The 16,755-nt window shown below is 42.6% G+C and overlaps 1 protein-coding gene across 3 annotated transcripts in view; it reads left to right on the forward strand.

The window, feature by feature from the left end:
• Positions 1–16,755, forward strand: part of plxnb3 (plexin B3) — an 84,814-nt gene that overhangs the window by 12,569 nt on the left and 55,490 nt on the right. For 2 of the 3 annotated variants that reach the window (XM_078169702.1, XM_033629003.2), the window contains exon 2: positions 15,761–15,828. The gene's annotated coding sequence lies outside the window, so the exon portion shown is untranslated. Of the gene's footprint in view, positions 1–6,147; positions 6,210–15,760; positions 15,829–16,755 lie in introns of those variants that run through there. The other variant, XM_078169704.1, reaches the window with a different exon arrangement.

Below are 16,755 nucleotides of genomic sequence, written 5' to 3' on the forward strand. Positions count from 1 at the left end.
AAATCACGATGTCTAGAAAGCATCAGTGGCTGCAGCTGACAGGGACAGCTAACAGCAGCAGCAAAGCTAACATCAGGACGTCATCTGTTAAAAGCCTCCCGTTGTCGGATACAACATGAAACTACTCCAGTTAGCTCAATCATGTTGTAACTAAGACATCCGCTGGAAAAATATTTTTTTCACGGGTCATTTAGTGAGTTATTACAGACACCGCTATCGGCTAACGGCGTCCCTACGTCGCCCCGGTCAAAATGGTCGCGCAACGATTACGTCACATCCAGAGGCAGCCCGTAACTTTACAGGAACCTTCCTCGTACTCCGCTCTCTCAGTGGAGACACGGCGGTTGAGAGGGCCGAGCGAGAGGACGTTCCTGTAGTAGTTCCTGCCCCCCAAATAGTACCAGGAACTTCTTCAGTGGAAACGGGCCTCATGTAAGGTTTTAGGACCAGGTTTAGTATCAGGACTTTGTTAGGTTTCAGGACCAGGTTTAGTATCAGGACTTTGTTAGGTTTCAGGACCAGGTTTAGTATCAGGACTTTGTTAGGTTTCAGGACCAGGTTTAGTATCAGGACTATGTAAGGTTTTAGGACCAGGTTTAGTATCAGGACCGTGTTTGGTTTCAGGACCAGGTTTAGTATCAGGACTATGTAAGGTTTTAGGACCAGGTTTAGTATCAGGACTTTGTTAGGTTTCAGGACCAGGTTTAGTATCAGGACTTTGTTAGGTTTTAGGACCAGGTTTAGTATCAGGACTTTGTTAGGTTTCAGGACCAGGTTTAGTATCAGGACTTTGTTAGGTTTCAGGACCAGGTTAAGTATCAGGACTATGTAAGGTTTTAGGACCAGGTTTAGTATCAGGACTTTGTTAGGTTTCAGGACCAGGTTTAGTATCAGGACTTTGTTAGGTTTTAGGACCAGGTTTAGTATCAGGACTTTGTTAGGTTTCAGGACCAGGTTAAGTATCAGGACTATGTAAGGTTTTAGGACCAGATTAAGTATCAGGACCAGATTTAGTTTCAGGACTGTGTAAGGTTTTAGGACCAGGTTTAGTATCAGGACCATGTTTGGTTTCAGGACCAGATTTAGTTTCAGAACCAGGTTCAGTTTCAGGACAGCTTTCAGTCTCAGATCCAGGTTTACTATCAGAACCAGGTTTAGCTCCAGGACCAGGTTCAGTTTCAGGACTCTGCAGCAGGTGAACTAGCACCGCAGGACAGAAAAACCTGGACAGAGAGGAATAAAACTGTCTTTATGGTGAAAGTCAGGCGTGTCCCTCTGATGGTCGAGGTTTCCATGGCGACGGTTGAGGTAACCATGGTGATGAGGCGTATGGCTGACGGCGAGGAGAGGCGGACCTCAGACTGATAGTAATACCAACCCAAGTGTGTGTGTGTTTGTAATTGGCTGAGATGAAATATTCTCTTTGATGTTGAAGTGAAGTGAGAACGCCTGGAGAACCCCGAACAGAGGAGCTGCTCCACAACCAGTCAGCTGCTTCAAGACCAGTTAGGAGAGCTGCTCCACAACCAGTCAGACGCTTATCACACCAGTTTACAGACCAGTTAGTACAGCTGCTCCAGAACCAGTCAGCTGCTTCACACACCAGTTTACAGACCAGTTGACAGACAAGCCAACCAGAAACAGTCAGTAATTGGAAGCTGAAGGTTTGGCTTCAGAGCAGTGACCGTACAGCATGAAGTGCATTGTGTGTGTTTCTGAATGTGTGTGTGTGTGTGTGTGTGTGTGTGTGTGTGCGCGTGTGTGTGTGTTCCCGGACAGAAACACATTTCCTGTGACAAACAGCTGACTTCCTGTCTTTCTTCAGTGCTGGACAGTTTAGAGTCAACACACAGACAGAGGCATTCTGGGTAATGCAGTCTGGATGTTAGTTTTGATAAATGGAGCCCAGGGACTCTTGGGATATGAAGATGAAATGAGTCAGCAGGCTCACCTGTGGTGAACAGGTGAGTTTCTGAAGACGCAGCGTTACAGATCTCTGCAGGGAGACAGTTCAGACGGAGGAGGCTGTAACACTGAAGGATCTGTGAGGGGAGTGGGGAGCAGACCTGAGTCTGAGGAGGTTCAGGGGCGGGGTGTAGAGGGGGGAGAGGTCTGATGTGTGATGGTGGAGGTGGGGTTGTTGAAATGTTTTATTTCTAATCAATAACAACTATCAGCCTGTTTGTGTCTCTGCAACACGTCAGAGATCAGCTGATCGCTGCTACACAGCTGATGTTATGTTTAACTGCAGTCAGTGTCATCATCACTCAGTCTGTGTCATGTGCCTGAAAATATGTATAGAATTAGATTTTTTTTTAAATTTGTTTGTAATCTTTTTTTTACTTAATCTTAGTGTTGTATTCAATTATTTATTTATAATTTTTAAAAACTTTAATTTTTATTTTTTTCTGAACCTTTTTGCATTTGAATCTTTATTTTATTTTATCATTTATTTATTTTTAAAATTTGAATCTCTTTTGTGTTTTATTTGATTTATTCATTTTTTGTATACTTGTTTTTTTTTAACTTGTGTTATTAGAGTTTAGAAACATGCAGACTAAAGAAGCTTTGAGTCATCAGACAGTTCGTTCTTTGTTCTGAAGTTTCAGACGCAGACAGGATGTTTGTTCAGTGATGAACTCTGCAGCCTGCAGGTGACAAAACTAACAAAGGTGAATGAAGTACTCAGAGCTGCAGTTACTGTGGTAAAAGTACAGAAGTACAGTGGTGGAAAAAAGTTTTTGGACACCCTTAAAATTTTGCACAATCTCAAATATTATCATGAAATATTTGTGGAAAAATCTTTTTTGTGTTTCAAAAGGTGTGGCTGCATTAGACAGATACAAACAAATACAAATTATATTTTTTTGTTTATTGTTTACAAGAAAAACTAACAAAACTAAATTCTTGACAGTTTCAATATGTCAGTTCTCAACATTGTCGGTATCAAAGTCAACAAATAACAGAGAATGTGTTCAAAACTGAACAAAAAAATAAATAAACCATCACATCATCAAATTAATATTTAGTAGTCCTGCCATTGGCACGTAGTAGAGCTCTAATCTGGCTGGCATGTTCCCCACGAGCCTTTCACACTGTTGAGGGGTAATCTTGTCCCATTCTTCTTGAATTACTGCTTTTAATTCTTCTAAATTCTTTGGTTTATGCTTTGAAACAGACCTTTTGATAATCCACCACAGATTTTCAATGGGGCTCATGTCCGGGGATTGAGCTGGCCACTCTAAGACCTGGATACTGTGCTCCTGCAGCCAAGTTCTACTGGCCTTGGATGTGTGGCAAGGGCCATTATCTTGTTGAAACATCCAGTTTTTACCTCGACGGAACAGTGCACGCGCAGAAGGGAGCATGTGGGTTTCGAGAATGGTACAATACTTGGTAGAGTTCAATGTGCCATCACAGACAGTGAGATGACCAACACCAGCAGCACTCATGCATCCCCAAACCATGATACTGCCTCCACCATGCTTGACAGTAGGTACTGTACATGCTGGAGATAATGCTTCGCCTGGCCTTCTGCGTACCCTCACATTAGTAGGAGGAAGATAAAGCTGGAAACTGGACTCATCTGACCACAAAATCTTCTTCCAATTCCTGGCTGTCCAGTTCTTGTGTGCCTGGGTCCAACGACGCCGGGCTAACCTCTGTCTCTCATTGATCAGGGGCTTCTTGATAGCCTTGTAGGACCTTAAGCCATGATCTAAAAGTCGGCCACGTACAGTGCGGGTGGAACACTGGACACCAGTTTGGTTTGACCACTGCTGCTGAAGCTCCTGTGATGTCATTCAGCGGTTTTGCCTGCACATGCGGATCAGGATGCGGTCATTTCTTGCTGAAGAAACCTTTGGACGCCCAGATCTTGGTTTGTCTTCCAAGCTGTTGGTTCGTCTGTATTTCTGCAGCGTGTATCCAACTGCTGAAGGACTGCATCTGCACTTCCTGGCTATCTGGTGGCAGCTGTACCCTTCCTGGCTGAGAATCTTTATCTTCAGGCGTGTTTCCTGCGTTAGGTTCCTTGTTTTAGCCATTTTTGTGTCTGAAGAACTTTCGAATGTGCTGGCTTTATGTAGACACGAAGCTTGGCAACAAAAATTGTGTCTTTTAATAAAAAGAACGACCTTCATCACTGGTACCAAAATGACCCAATACTCAAAATGTCTTATGTATTTTTATGGAACCAATCAATTTTAAGTTTTTAATGGCTTTTTTAGGATTTATTTAGTATTTTGGCTGTGACTGTACTAAAAGAAATTGCACTTGAAGACCTAAGAGTGATTCTTAATGCAATATTTCACAAATGCATGGGGTGTCCGAAAACTTTTTTCCACCACTGTATTATCAACAAATTATAATTATTATTATTGTAAGTGTTTTATTATCATAGGATATTATATTATTCTGTTGTTTATCACTGATGGATACATATATGAGTATTTTAATGTTCTATTTAATCAATTTGGAGCCAGTTTTAGATTCTACAGTCAGAGCAAACTTTATGTCCATGCGCAATATTATATTTGGTGGTATGGCTCTGTTCTGGGTCCCCTCTGCCCTTCCACATGCCTATATGGGAAGCCTTAAGATAGAGACAGCATACATCTCCACCCTTCCACAGATCTACGTGGAAAGCCTAAGGTGGAGAGAGCACACCTCTCTGCCCCTCAATGCACAGATGAGGAAAGCTTGACGCAGAGTGAGCAAACCTCTCTGCCCTTCCATGCGCCTACACGGAAAGCCTGAGGCAGGTAGAGCAGCAGCAAAGACCCCCGGGAACAGAACAGAGCAGCATCAATGACAAACAGAAATGACATTGATAAGTCAGACACAGCATGAAAAGGAGGAGCTGGGGTGGAGGCAGGTTGCAGAGGAAGCAGCAACAGTAGGCAGACCAGAGCAGTTTAAATAGGGCGCCATGAATGAGATCTGTTAATTGGTTTCATAGAAATGAATCATGTGATCTATCAGCTGATTGATGAAAGGCAGTCAGCTTAGGCTGTTTGACATCAGCTGATGTAGCTGTGAGTTGAGCCTGACATCGTGTCTGCCTGAACTAACACTATGCTCAGTTTTGTAAACTACTGAGAAGAGTGGGAGTGCTGGTGCTGCATCATATGTTTATATGTGAAACAAAAACCTACAGCCGTCAGATGAATGGAGCCTGGTGCAGTGAGAGGTTCAGTATTTACCTCTGAGATGTGATGACGTACAAAGTAACAGGAAATGGAAATATTAAAGTACAAGTATATGAACATTGTACTTAAACACGGTAGTGGAGTAAAAGTACTTAGTTACTCTCTGGCAGCGTATACCAGGAGACCGTGAGTGACAGCAGCTGATGTGATGTGTTCAGGGCCTGCTGGGTATTTCATTCACTGACTGAACTTTATTGAAAACAGGATCTTCACAGAACAGTTTTTATTGAAACTCCGAGTCTTTATTGAAATGAGCTCCGTTAACAAAGAGCATCTGAACAAAAGAGTGAATTTAAATGAACTTTATTGAAAGGCTCGGGGTGAACAGTGTTAATGAACAGTTCGGCTTCAACAGAGAGGCTTTATTTAAACACAGTCTGCGAACAAAGAAACAAAACCTCATTCAGCTGATTCAAAAAGCTTTATTGACAGCACAGAGCGCCAGTGGTGACAGTGCGACTGAAGTCAGTCACCACAGTCAGAATGGGTCTAACAGAGTTATGGTGGTTGTATATGTTTGTTTAACGTGTGTGAGCTGAAACTGAAACACTCAATCATAAATAATTATAATTAATAATATTATAATTCTGGATTTTCTGTATATTGTTTAGTTTTAAGTTTCTGGACTGATGTCTGTGTGTGTGTGTGTGTGTGTGTGTGTGTGTGTGTCTGTGTGTGTGTGTGTGTCTGTGTGTCTGTGTGTGTGTGTGTGTGTGTGTGTGTGTGTGTGTCTGTGTGTGTGTGTATGTGTGTCTGTGTGTGTGTGTCCCGCTGTGTGAAATGAGAGAGGAAGTTCCTCCTGTGTGGTAAAATGAGCTGCATTTACTGTCCCTCTGTTTCCATTTCCTCGGCTGACTGCCTCTTCCTTCCTCTCTGTCTCTCTGATAAATGTAACAGTGAATTTTGGGGACGGTTATGGAGACTCAGTGCCCCGTAATATATTAATATTATACTGATATGAGACTAGTTATGGCCTAAGAGTTTGGATATAGTGACATGGTGAGTGTTGTCTTCTCCTGGTTTTAAAGCTGTGTTACAGTAAAGTGAAGTCGTGTTATGTTTTATTATTCGTTTTTACCCACTCAGTCATCATATTCACATGACCAGTGATTACTGATCAAAACTCTCACTGTGGAGCTATTATGTGAAAGACTGAGTAGACTTTGGATTTTTTGCTAAGCTAGGCTAGCGGATTCTCCCTGTTTCCAGTTATTGTGCTAAGCTAGGCTATTGAGCTCGGCATGTGATACATGGATCATCGCATCTTAAAGGAAAAGACTGTCTCGTTTTTAATGTCACACAAACAAAATACACAACAGCACAAAGTCCAGGTTCTGTATGGGGTTTATATGGGGTTCATCTAAATGTTGGACTGTTCCTTTAAACCCCCAGCCCCCCCATCGGGTCTCAGTGTGACTGTTCAGATTACAGACCGGAATAATGTCACTGCATCACACTGAAGATTACACACTCTGACTGACACACTGAGGGTGTGTGTGTGTATAATTGGTATCTTGGAGTGCAGCTGTCCTCCGTCACTGGCATCAGTTACACCCCCAACTTAGAAACACACACACACACACACACACACACACACACACACTCAGTGTTAAAACATTTTACATGATGTGTGTGTGTTTGTATATATGTGTATATTAAGTGTGTATAGGGTGTGTAGTTGCCACAGTCTGATACCGTACAGTGATGTTCGTTACGTCTTTGAAACAGCAGAAAAATAGAAATGATAAATTTCCTTGATTTTTAAAAAAGAATTGTTTAATTTCATGTCAGTTAAATTAATTTATTAAAATTAACCTCATAAAATATGATGAAGAATTGTGAATAGTCATTTGGAGTTTCTTCTCAGCAGCATTTAAAACAAAACAGCTCCTGATAAAAAAACAAAAGCAGGATAATAGTTATAAACAATTACAAATAAAAGAAACCACACTGTTTCTGACATACCAGAGGAATTCCCTTGTTTTTTTTTTAATTTAAATGTAAGAAATTAATATAATTTGGGCTTTTGCTTTTTTTGTACAAAGCAGTAACAACAGTCTGAAATCAGCTCATTAAAGTCTGAGTGAAACGAAATCAGTGATTTCTCTCTAAACACATTAAAAATGTTAGAAAATGTTTGTTGAAAACGTGTTCGCAGACTGTGAGCTGTGTTGCACTGACCTGTGGAATTAGACCGTTAAACTGTTTTTCACCATTTCTGCGTCCAGGATTTTTCGGGCGGGGCTAAAAGTCTGCTTGACGACTCACTGGAGACATCGTTAACATAAGCCCTCCCGTAAGAACTACAAAGACTCTTTTACTGTTAGTAAACATTGGGACATATTTTTGGTGGGCGGGGCTTAGCTGGAGGCAAAACGGTTCTCCACAGACATTAGCTAGCGCTAGCTAACAAGTTGTGTTGTCTTGTTTTAGACGATGGAGGAAGATGATGTGAGTGGTGCGTTCACAAACACTCATTGTGAGTGTGGGAGCGCACTCTGACACAAACTGGAGCGTTGATAAATTGGGAGCGCTGTCTGAATGTAGCGTTGGGTTATCCAGAGCAGCGCACTCTCAGAGTGGCAGAGCGCACTCTGGACACTGTGTCTGTGGAGACGGAGCAGCAGAGCGCCGAGCGGAGTGAATGTGTGATTAACTTAACCGTTGGTTCATTCATGTAGAAATATAACGCTGCGTTTCTTCCACCAACAGGGCTCTCATTTTAGTGTAGAGCGTCAGACTGAATTTACCAACGCACCATGTCAGGTCACTCACTCTCCGGGACCGCCAGTGTTACTTGAATAAGTAAACACTGACCAACGGGACCAGACTGGCCGACCCGTATGCTCTCACTCAGTGGATGGATGATGTCACAGGAAGCCAATCTTACAAAGGAGGACCACACTTGTTTGTTTTGCTATGGAAGCTAACGTTAGCTAATGTGCTAAAAAGTCAGCGTTGCAGAGAAATCCAATATTCCTCTTAATCCCTCCCCAGTTTCTGATGAGGTGGACATGATAACCCTTAATACACATAACCTTATTCATCCCTACAACAGGAAATACTTTGTCCCTAACCTGATATGAAGTGTGCGCTGCACATGTGAGCATTTTTGATGATGGCCTCCGTCCAGTCCTTTGGTCTTATCACATTTAACCATAGTTGTCTTTGTTTTTGTTGACGGGCAGTGGCGGCTGGTTTTGAGCCATGACTCCTTCTATTCTGGCTCCCAATAACACAACAAGACAAACACATTTTAACACTCCTGTGTAGCCTACAGCCCTGTGGGGGAGAGGCTACAATCATTGGAGTGCTGTTCACTACACTTTACTGTTCACTGCGGGACACTGTTGGTTATGCCTGTGTATTCTTCTGTATCTTCGTTGTGATGGAATGTGGGTAAAAATAGGCTGTTATTGATGTATGATTCATAGATGAGGCTGATTCATCACTAATTCACTTTAATAAGTGACATCTACTGAGCGTCTGTTGATCCTGGGAGAGGGATCCCTCCTCAGTTTCTCTTCCTGAGGTTTTTTTCCTGTTAAAGGTTTTTTTTTTTTCGGGGAGTTTTTCCCTCTCAGCTGTGAGGGTCTGAGGACAGAGGGATGTCGTATGTTGTAAAGCCTCTGAGGCAAACTGTGGTCTGTGATATTGAGCTCTATAAATCAAATTATATTGAACTGAATAAAACATGCATGTTATTCCTGCTGTCACCATGGGAGCGTGGTGGCACGACATCATGAACTTCACTCACTTTAAAGGCGTACTCTGCAGGATTGTTGGTTACTGTTTGTTAACACGTTCACCAGTGAGCGTGAAATAAACGCCAACCCCAGATTCACAGCGGACACGCCCATAAATGTCCCAACACGGAGAATAAGAAGAAAATAATGAACTCCAGGCAGAGGGCGGAGTCTCTGCAGATTAATACACCATCACACACTGAGAGGCTCACAGTGATGAGTTAGAGCAGTTGGTTTCACTCTATATCCTTAACTCAAAAACAGTCTGAGCACTGATTTTCTGTCATTCATCTCTCTGTTTCTGCAGTTTTCATAGATTCTGTATGTCATGATTTCATGCTCGGACCTCTCCTCGTCATATTTGTGCTGATGAACTGTACCATCCCGTCCGTCATCTGCAGAGACTCCGCTCCTGTTGGCGTGTTGTGATGTGTGTGATCGTGTGCGGAGGTTTGATGTGGTCATTAACTGATTATCATGTATCAGATGTGCTGACGTAAAGCGAGCAGGCCTGCGTGCGATCAGCTGTGAATGATTCTCTCACAGTCAGTAACCCCCCCCCCCATGGAATAGATCACACACTGGTTCTTCTTCATGCCTCTATAAACGCATCACTGTCTGATTATCGGTGATGGAGAACCGAACAGTCACTGACGCTTCAAGCTAAACTCTGTTAGAGAGCACAAACACAACTCTGAGACTGCTGCACATATGGCTGAGTGTGTGTCACTGTGTGTGTGTGTGTGTGTGTTCCATATATGCAGATTACAGCTCTATAATGTCTCAGTTTGCAGAGTTACAACCCTCAGATTAACTGCACAGATTAGTGAATGAAGGCAGGCAGCCTAATCTACTGACTGTGTGTGTGTGTGTGTGTGTGTGTGTGTGTGTGTGTGTTTCAGGGTCAGGTTTAATGGGGATTAAATCGACTGGTGGCCTATTTGGAGACATCAGTTTTAATTTTTTTCACTGAAAATAAAAACTAAACTCGATTTTGATGTTTACGAGTTCAGGGAGAACAAACAGGAGAAACTGTAGAACAACAGAACCAACAGAGACAGGACAGACGTTCTCACCCAACCTTAGATGAAGGTCTTTCATAAAGCAGAATAACCCTGCACAGAAACAGACACAGAGTTATGATGATATGATACTCAAAACTCATTTGATGATAGCCTTTACTAGTCCATACCCACTGAGTGCACAGTTGCCCACGTACAGTTTCACATGGTGTGTGTTTGGGATACAGGTCATAGGAAACTGCAGATTAAATAGTCAACTGAACCCATTAAGAAGAGCAATGTATTCAGACAGAGTGTTTGTGAATGTGATAGTACGATTGCTTTATTGAAAGTACAGTAGTACCATTGCCAATAGTGGGATAGTTAGTGGGCTAAAACTGTACATTAGTAGTTGAGGTAGCACGTTGAAAGGCAGATAGTTAAAGTGTTTATATGTTGTATTGACTTCAAAGTGGGGCGCACTGGTAGACTGACTGACTGACAGAATGACACACTGACAGTTTCCGTGATTATGTACAGCATACCATACCATGACTTAGTCATACCAAACATTAGAAAACACCAACACTGGTCCACAGGGGGAGCCACAGCGATCGGTCGCATTTTAGCCATTTTTAAGCATGTTTCTGTTGTTATAGCGCCACCCAGTTGCCAATTAGAGTTAAATTTCTCCAGTCACCTTGAGGCGTCCTGTTCTACATATCTACCAAGTTTAGTAAAAATCCATATGGCGGTTAGGCCTAGATAAGAAATGAGCTCTCTAGCGCCCCCATTTTGTTTGATGGGGTCAATAATGGAGGGGTCCCCTCAGATTATGTATGGTCATATGCCTACAAAGTTGCGTGGTGATGGGTGAAACCCTTGAGATGTTATACACCTTTATGTGATGAGCCACGCCCTCCGCAATATTCATTGCCTTATAGAAGCTCAGTTTTAGTAAGTTTTCCAACTTTTGCCAAGAGGGAACTTTAGATATTGGTCCCTAGATTATGTTCACCCAGTTTCATGCAGATCGCTCAAACTTCCTAGGAAGAGATCCATTTGAAGTGTTTTTCAAAAAATTCAAAATGGCGGAAAATCTATATAAGCGGAAGTTATGGGTTCTTGAGGCAAATGTGTTCCTCATGAGGAGAGGCATCTCTGTGCAAAGTTTCATGTCTCTACCACATACGGGGCATGAGATATGCCCATTCAAAGTTTGACATTTCAATGGGTTGCTATAGCGCCCCCCTTTGGCCAATTGATGTAATATTGCTTCATTGGCATCCTCCCATGACCCTCTACCACTGTGCCAAATTTCACATGGATTGACCAAGTCAGTGAGGAGAAAAACGTGGAACACACACACACACACACACACACACAGTTTTCCTCATTATATAGTCTTTATTCATAGGGGTGAAACAGTTCACATAATTTATGGTTCGCTACGTTTTTGAAACAACAGAAAAGGAGAGATACCTGAGATATATAAAAAATGTTTTAAAAGAAATCTTGGAGGAGCTGTACCTAACTGTCTTCTTAGCAGCATATAAAACAAAAACAGACACTTGTAAAATATTAAATGTAGTATTGTAGATATAAACAAATACACACAAAATAAACAATTCTGTTTCTGAAATTATAGAAAATTTTACTTGTTTTTTTAATCTTTGAATTTCTTTTACATTTTTAAATGCATGAAATCTAATGTCATAATTTGAGCTTTTAGGTGTTGTTGTTTTTGTACAAAGCGGTAAATACGGTCTGTCTGAAATGTTCATAAAGCCTGTGTTTTCCACTACAGAGTACAGCCTCATATCTGCGGCTAGAACTGTAACGTTACCAATCCACGCAGTGATTTCTTTTGTTCCGTCTGAATCAGTTGTGATTCGCTGCCTAAATGCTGCGTTGATAACGTTAGCATGTAGCGTTTGTGTTGCTCCTTGTTTTCATCTTGTTCCTCTGATTGACGCCTTGCCTACATGTGTTGAGTGTCGTGTAGCAGATGTGACATACCGCTGCTTATTTATCCACCACTGTCTCTCGCCATCGTCCTCATAATTCACAGTGAAACCAACACATCCTCACTCTGACCAGTCACATGTCGTGGTCATGGACTCTCCACGTCCACATATGACGTCCCAGGTACCCTGGGGGTGTTGGTTGTTGATGATGTTTGACGCCAGAAGTCACTGACCAAATGGCAGTTTTCAACAACTTTGGAGTGAGACAAAGTTCATGGAAGCAAAGTGGCTGTAAACATCAGAGGAGCTTCTATATCTGGTCTGGTGATGGTGTTGCTAACCATCTTCAGTGAGTTAGCTTAGCGTTGTGCCTCCCTGTACCGCTGCTTCAGCTGCTGTGCTGCAGAGTGGACATCAGTGGACTGGGAGGCTGCACTGGTCTTACTGGACTAACTGGACTTTATAATGATATTAGTCTTGTTTGCAGAAGGAACAGACTCTTTGATCTGACTGATGTGTTCAACATTTATTTTTGCAAATCGGACTTTAGTTTGAAAGTTTAAATGCGACATTGTTTACTTCCTGTTTACCTGTTTGCACTCTTCTTCTTTGCTGGTGTCTGACTTTGTGTGTGTGTGTGTGTGTGTGTGGTTGTGTGTGAGCATTACGGCCTCCTGTAGGTCACCTGGAGAAAATCTCCCATGAATAGTTTCTCTCAAAGATGACATCATGATGACATCATATGTCCCTCATCTCTACAGTGATTGGCTCATATGAGAATGAGGAATTCATTAAGTTCAGTTAAATTCCATTAGAAATATTTCATAAACATTAAGTCAAATATTTTAGGATCTGACATCATCAGTATGTCGATGTTTATAAACATCAAACATGTTTAAACAAACGGTAAATTATTGATGAAAGAGCACTGAATGACTTTTAGTCTGAAGATCAATCAAATGCTGCTGGTTTCACTGGATGCTGTGTGTGTGTGTGTGTGTGTGTGTGTGTGTGTGTGTGTGTGTCCGTGTGTGAATAGAGTCTCTGTGTGTGTGCCTGAGACCTCCTGACCTCACCACAGCACCACTTCCTCTGACACACACACACTGTCAGATCTTACTGTCACTGTGAGGACCTGACTGATGTCATGAATTCACTTACTATCAGTGTGAACTGTCAACACGCTGACAGCACTGTACACACACACACACACACACAAACACACACACACACACACACACACACACAGGGGGCTGGGCTGTTGAGGCCTCCTGCCTCAGCTGGCTCTATAAACCATCTGAAGCAGTGTTTGTGTTGGACTGACAGGAGGCGGAGCCACAGACAGCGTGGCAGGTGTTCACATGATAAAACGTAATGTGTGCGCATTAATTATCAGACTATAACAATAGTTTACATCTATTTAAGGTAAGATAATGTGAGGGCTGCAGTAACCACGACAACCAGTTCATAAACAGTGACATCATCATCTTCATCGTGTCCGTAGAGTTCTGCAGGAATGAGTCCAGAAATGACTCAGCATGTTTGCGCCATGGATGTATAAAGAGCCCTGGACACAGCGTTACACGTGGGGCTCTGTTCATTCCTATGAAAGTTACTTAGTGGTGCATGAAGCCAAAACAGTTGAGCTGCTGTGGATGGAAGTGCCCTGATGATCTGGGGATTATTGACACTCTTCTGCACCGTGCGGCACATAGAGACAGCGCAGTAGAGACCTATGGCAGCTGAGCATCTTACTTCTGGTTTAGCACTCGGCTAACTGGGATAAAATGACTGAATGTTGCAGCTCCTCCAGACTGTCAAAATGTTATCGGACTGAAGGAAATAAATCCTGATAATGAACCAATTCATTTTGTGCAGGTCATCCATCCACCCATTTTCATTCGCTTATCCAGGGTGGGGTCTCGGGGGCAGCAGGCCGAGCAAAGCACCCCAGACATCCCTCTCCTCAGTGATGCTTTCCAGCTCCTCCTGGAGGACCCTGAGGTGTTCCCAGACCAGATGAGATATATAATCCCTCCAGTGTGTTCTGGGTCTGCCCCGGGGCCTCCTACCAGTGGGACATGCCCAGTGCACCTCTAACACGAGGTGCAACTTATATGCCAATCAAATGGCGCGAATTAAGCAAGTAGTGAGTTTTCATGTCATACGTTTATCCGAGAGAGTCGAAAAATCCGAACTTCAGCAACCAATTTGTGCCGCGATAGCTAATCAGCACTGACATCCTCCAGGGAGTATGACGCACCAGCGGAAGTTCACTTATCGATTTAGAGATTTGATGATGATGATTTGATGATGTGAGTCAACACAAAATATTCTAGTGTTCAACTGATGGGAGTATCGTAATGTGAAAATTTGCATCACATTCGGTGTGACCACGACATAAATATCATAAACGTCTGTTTGTCACAGAGTTTATTTTCTGCAATAATCCAAAATCCAATAAAAAAAATCTCACAGGCATTTTGATGAGGAAACCAGGACGACACTAACGTCCGTGTCGGCCTACAGAAAAACATCCCTGCAGCGCTCTGTGAGCTGACTGGATTTAAAACAGTTTTTCCAGTTTTTATTTTTAGATTTTAAATTCAGAGATAAAGGTAATTGTAAAGAGGTCCTGTCTCGCTCATTTTAGGGGTCATATTTGTGATGTGTTGGTCCACTAGAATAGATTTAATACTTTAATGTTCAATGGTTAATGTTCTTTAGTAGCACCTCTGTCTGAAGCTCTGTTTGAGCTCAGGGCCGCCTCTCGAAAAGCCCAGTCTGCTCGTTCAGTCTGTTAATTGGTGCAGAGTTTGTGTTGGAAACCATTTATAAAGTCAAACGTGTTTGTGTTATTTGTGGATGCTTTGTATCGACGCAAAGGTTCAAACACCTTCAGTCTGAACTCGCCTGACAGATGGACGTGTGTCTGAGTAAACACGTGTTTTTTCCGTGAGGTTCTGAACACGTTGTGTTGAGTTATGAATCAGTGATTAACAGGAAGGAGCTGAGGTGTTGGAGCAGCGGCTGAATTGACGAGGACAGATGAGTGTGAGCAGCTCAGTCTATAGATCATCAATCAATATGCGCGGTGATTGATTAGCTGTAGCTCTGTGCTGCTCATTAACTCATTATATGCTCCAGCAGACAAACAGGAAGTGATTCATTGCCTGACCTCACAGCTGACCTTGAAGGCAGATGGCTGTTGAAGAGTGAATAAAGGAACAATCCGCCCAAAACAATCAGGCTGTGGCAGAGAGACAAAAGATGATGAGGAGAGATCTGGTTTATTATTGGATGTGAAATATTTAAATACGTTAAATCCCTCTGTGAAAACATGAAACACGTGTTGGTATGATCCAGTGTGACTTCTCATTATCTCTCATGTCCATCCAGAATAAACGTCCAGAAATCCACTTTGAAATCAGAGACAAAAGAATCAGCGTCTTAAGTTTCCTTCAGTGTCGCAGTCGTGACGGTCGTCTGTGCGTCGATGAGTTCACTGCAGCTGCTCACATCATTCAGATCACTGTGAAAATGTCTGAATGAAAACTGGACAATAAAGTTTAATGAATCGAACTGAGAACAAAAAAACAAAGATAACATTTGTTCATGATTCTTTGTGTTCAAACTTTTCGGCCATTTGAACAAAATTTAACATATTTTACATTTTTGTTTCTTAAAAATATTCTTTCAGTAAAATGATTAATTTCCTCTTATCAGAGGGTCATTAAAGTAAACACGTGGTCAGTGGTTTCAGAAACTTTGGATTAAACAAAGATTCATGTCACAGCTGAGACGTCTGACGTGCGTCTGTTTCTGTGTTCCTACAGGAAACGTCCTCCTGATGAAGAACGTTCCTCCTCTTCCTCCTCAGAGACGCAGCACGTTGCCTCAACAGGTTGGTGCAACTCTAATCCCGCTTTCTACTGAGTCAGGGCGTCCAGCTGGTTACCATAGCAACCGGTGACCTCAGAGACTGCCGCCACATGGCAACCGATGATGTCATCCATCCTTAACAAGAAATGGTCCGTGAGATTAACTTTGAGTTCAGATGTTTGTGGCTGCAGCGCAGAGGAAGTGCCGCCATGATGGGTCGGAGCAGACAGGTGAACTGATGAACAGGTGAACAGGTGTTGGCGCTGGCAGCAGTCCAGTAGTCAGGTGGTAGTAAATGTACAGTGCAGGTTTCTCCCCTAGAGAAGGAAAGTTTTCAGCTGAAGTTTGTGATCATTATGGGATGCAGCCTCAGTCTGGTCTGTTTCACAGTAACACAAACCACTTCCTGTCCACTGAGACATCACAGAATCTAAGGAGGCGTGACATGTAGCACAACAGTGTCGGCCTCTAGTGTGACATATAACATACGTGTCAGCAGCTCTTTATAAACAATAACAATGACATCACATGTCAATAACAATCATTTAGCATCCCTGTTATATGGCGGCTGATCTCGTCCTCTGCTCGGAGGGTAAGGAGCTCCTGTTAGCTGCTAACTGCTAACAGCCACTGTTCTTCTTATTTGAGTTAGCTGCTAACTGCTAACAGCCGCAGTTCTTCTTCTTTGAGTTAGCTGCTAACTGCTAACAGCCACTGTCCTTCTTCTTTGAGTTAGCTGCTAACTGCTAACAGCTGCTTTTTAAATCTCCCACGGTGTGTTGCACACCTGACACGTCATCAAAACTTTCTACCTGTCCCCTTCATGGTGCCGTCTTGCCAGCTGTCCCTTTTACACAGACGTAGGCTCTGCCGCCGGCTTAAAGGTGAGACAGCTCTGACATAACAGACAGTGAAATGTGGCTTTTAATTTTTAGGGTTCACAAATTCA

Source organism: Epinephelus lanceolatus, chromosome 8, assembly GCF_041903045.1.
Source record: "Epinephelus lanceolatus isolate andai-2023 chromosome 8, ASM4190304v1, whole genome shotgun sequence".
Lineage (NCBI taxonomy): Eukaryota > Metazoa > Chordata > Actinopteri > Perciformes > Serranidae > Epinephelus > Epinephelus lanceolatus.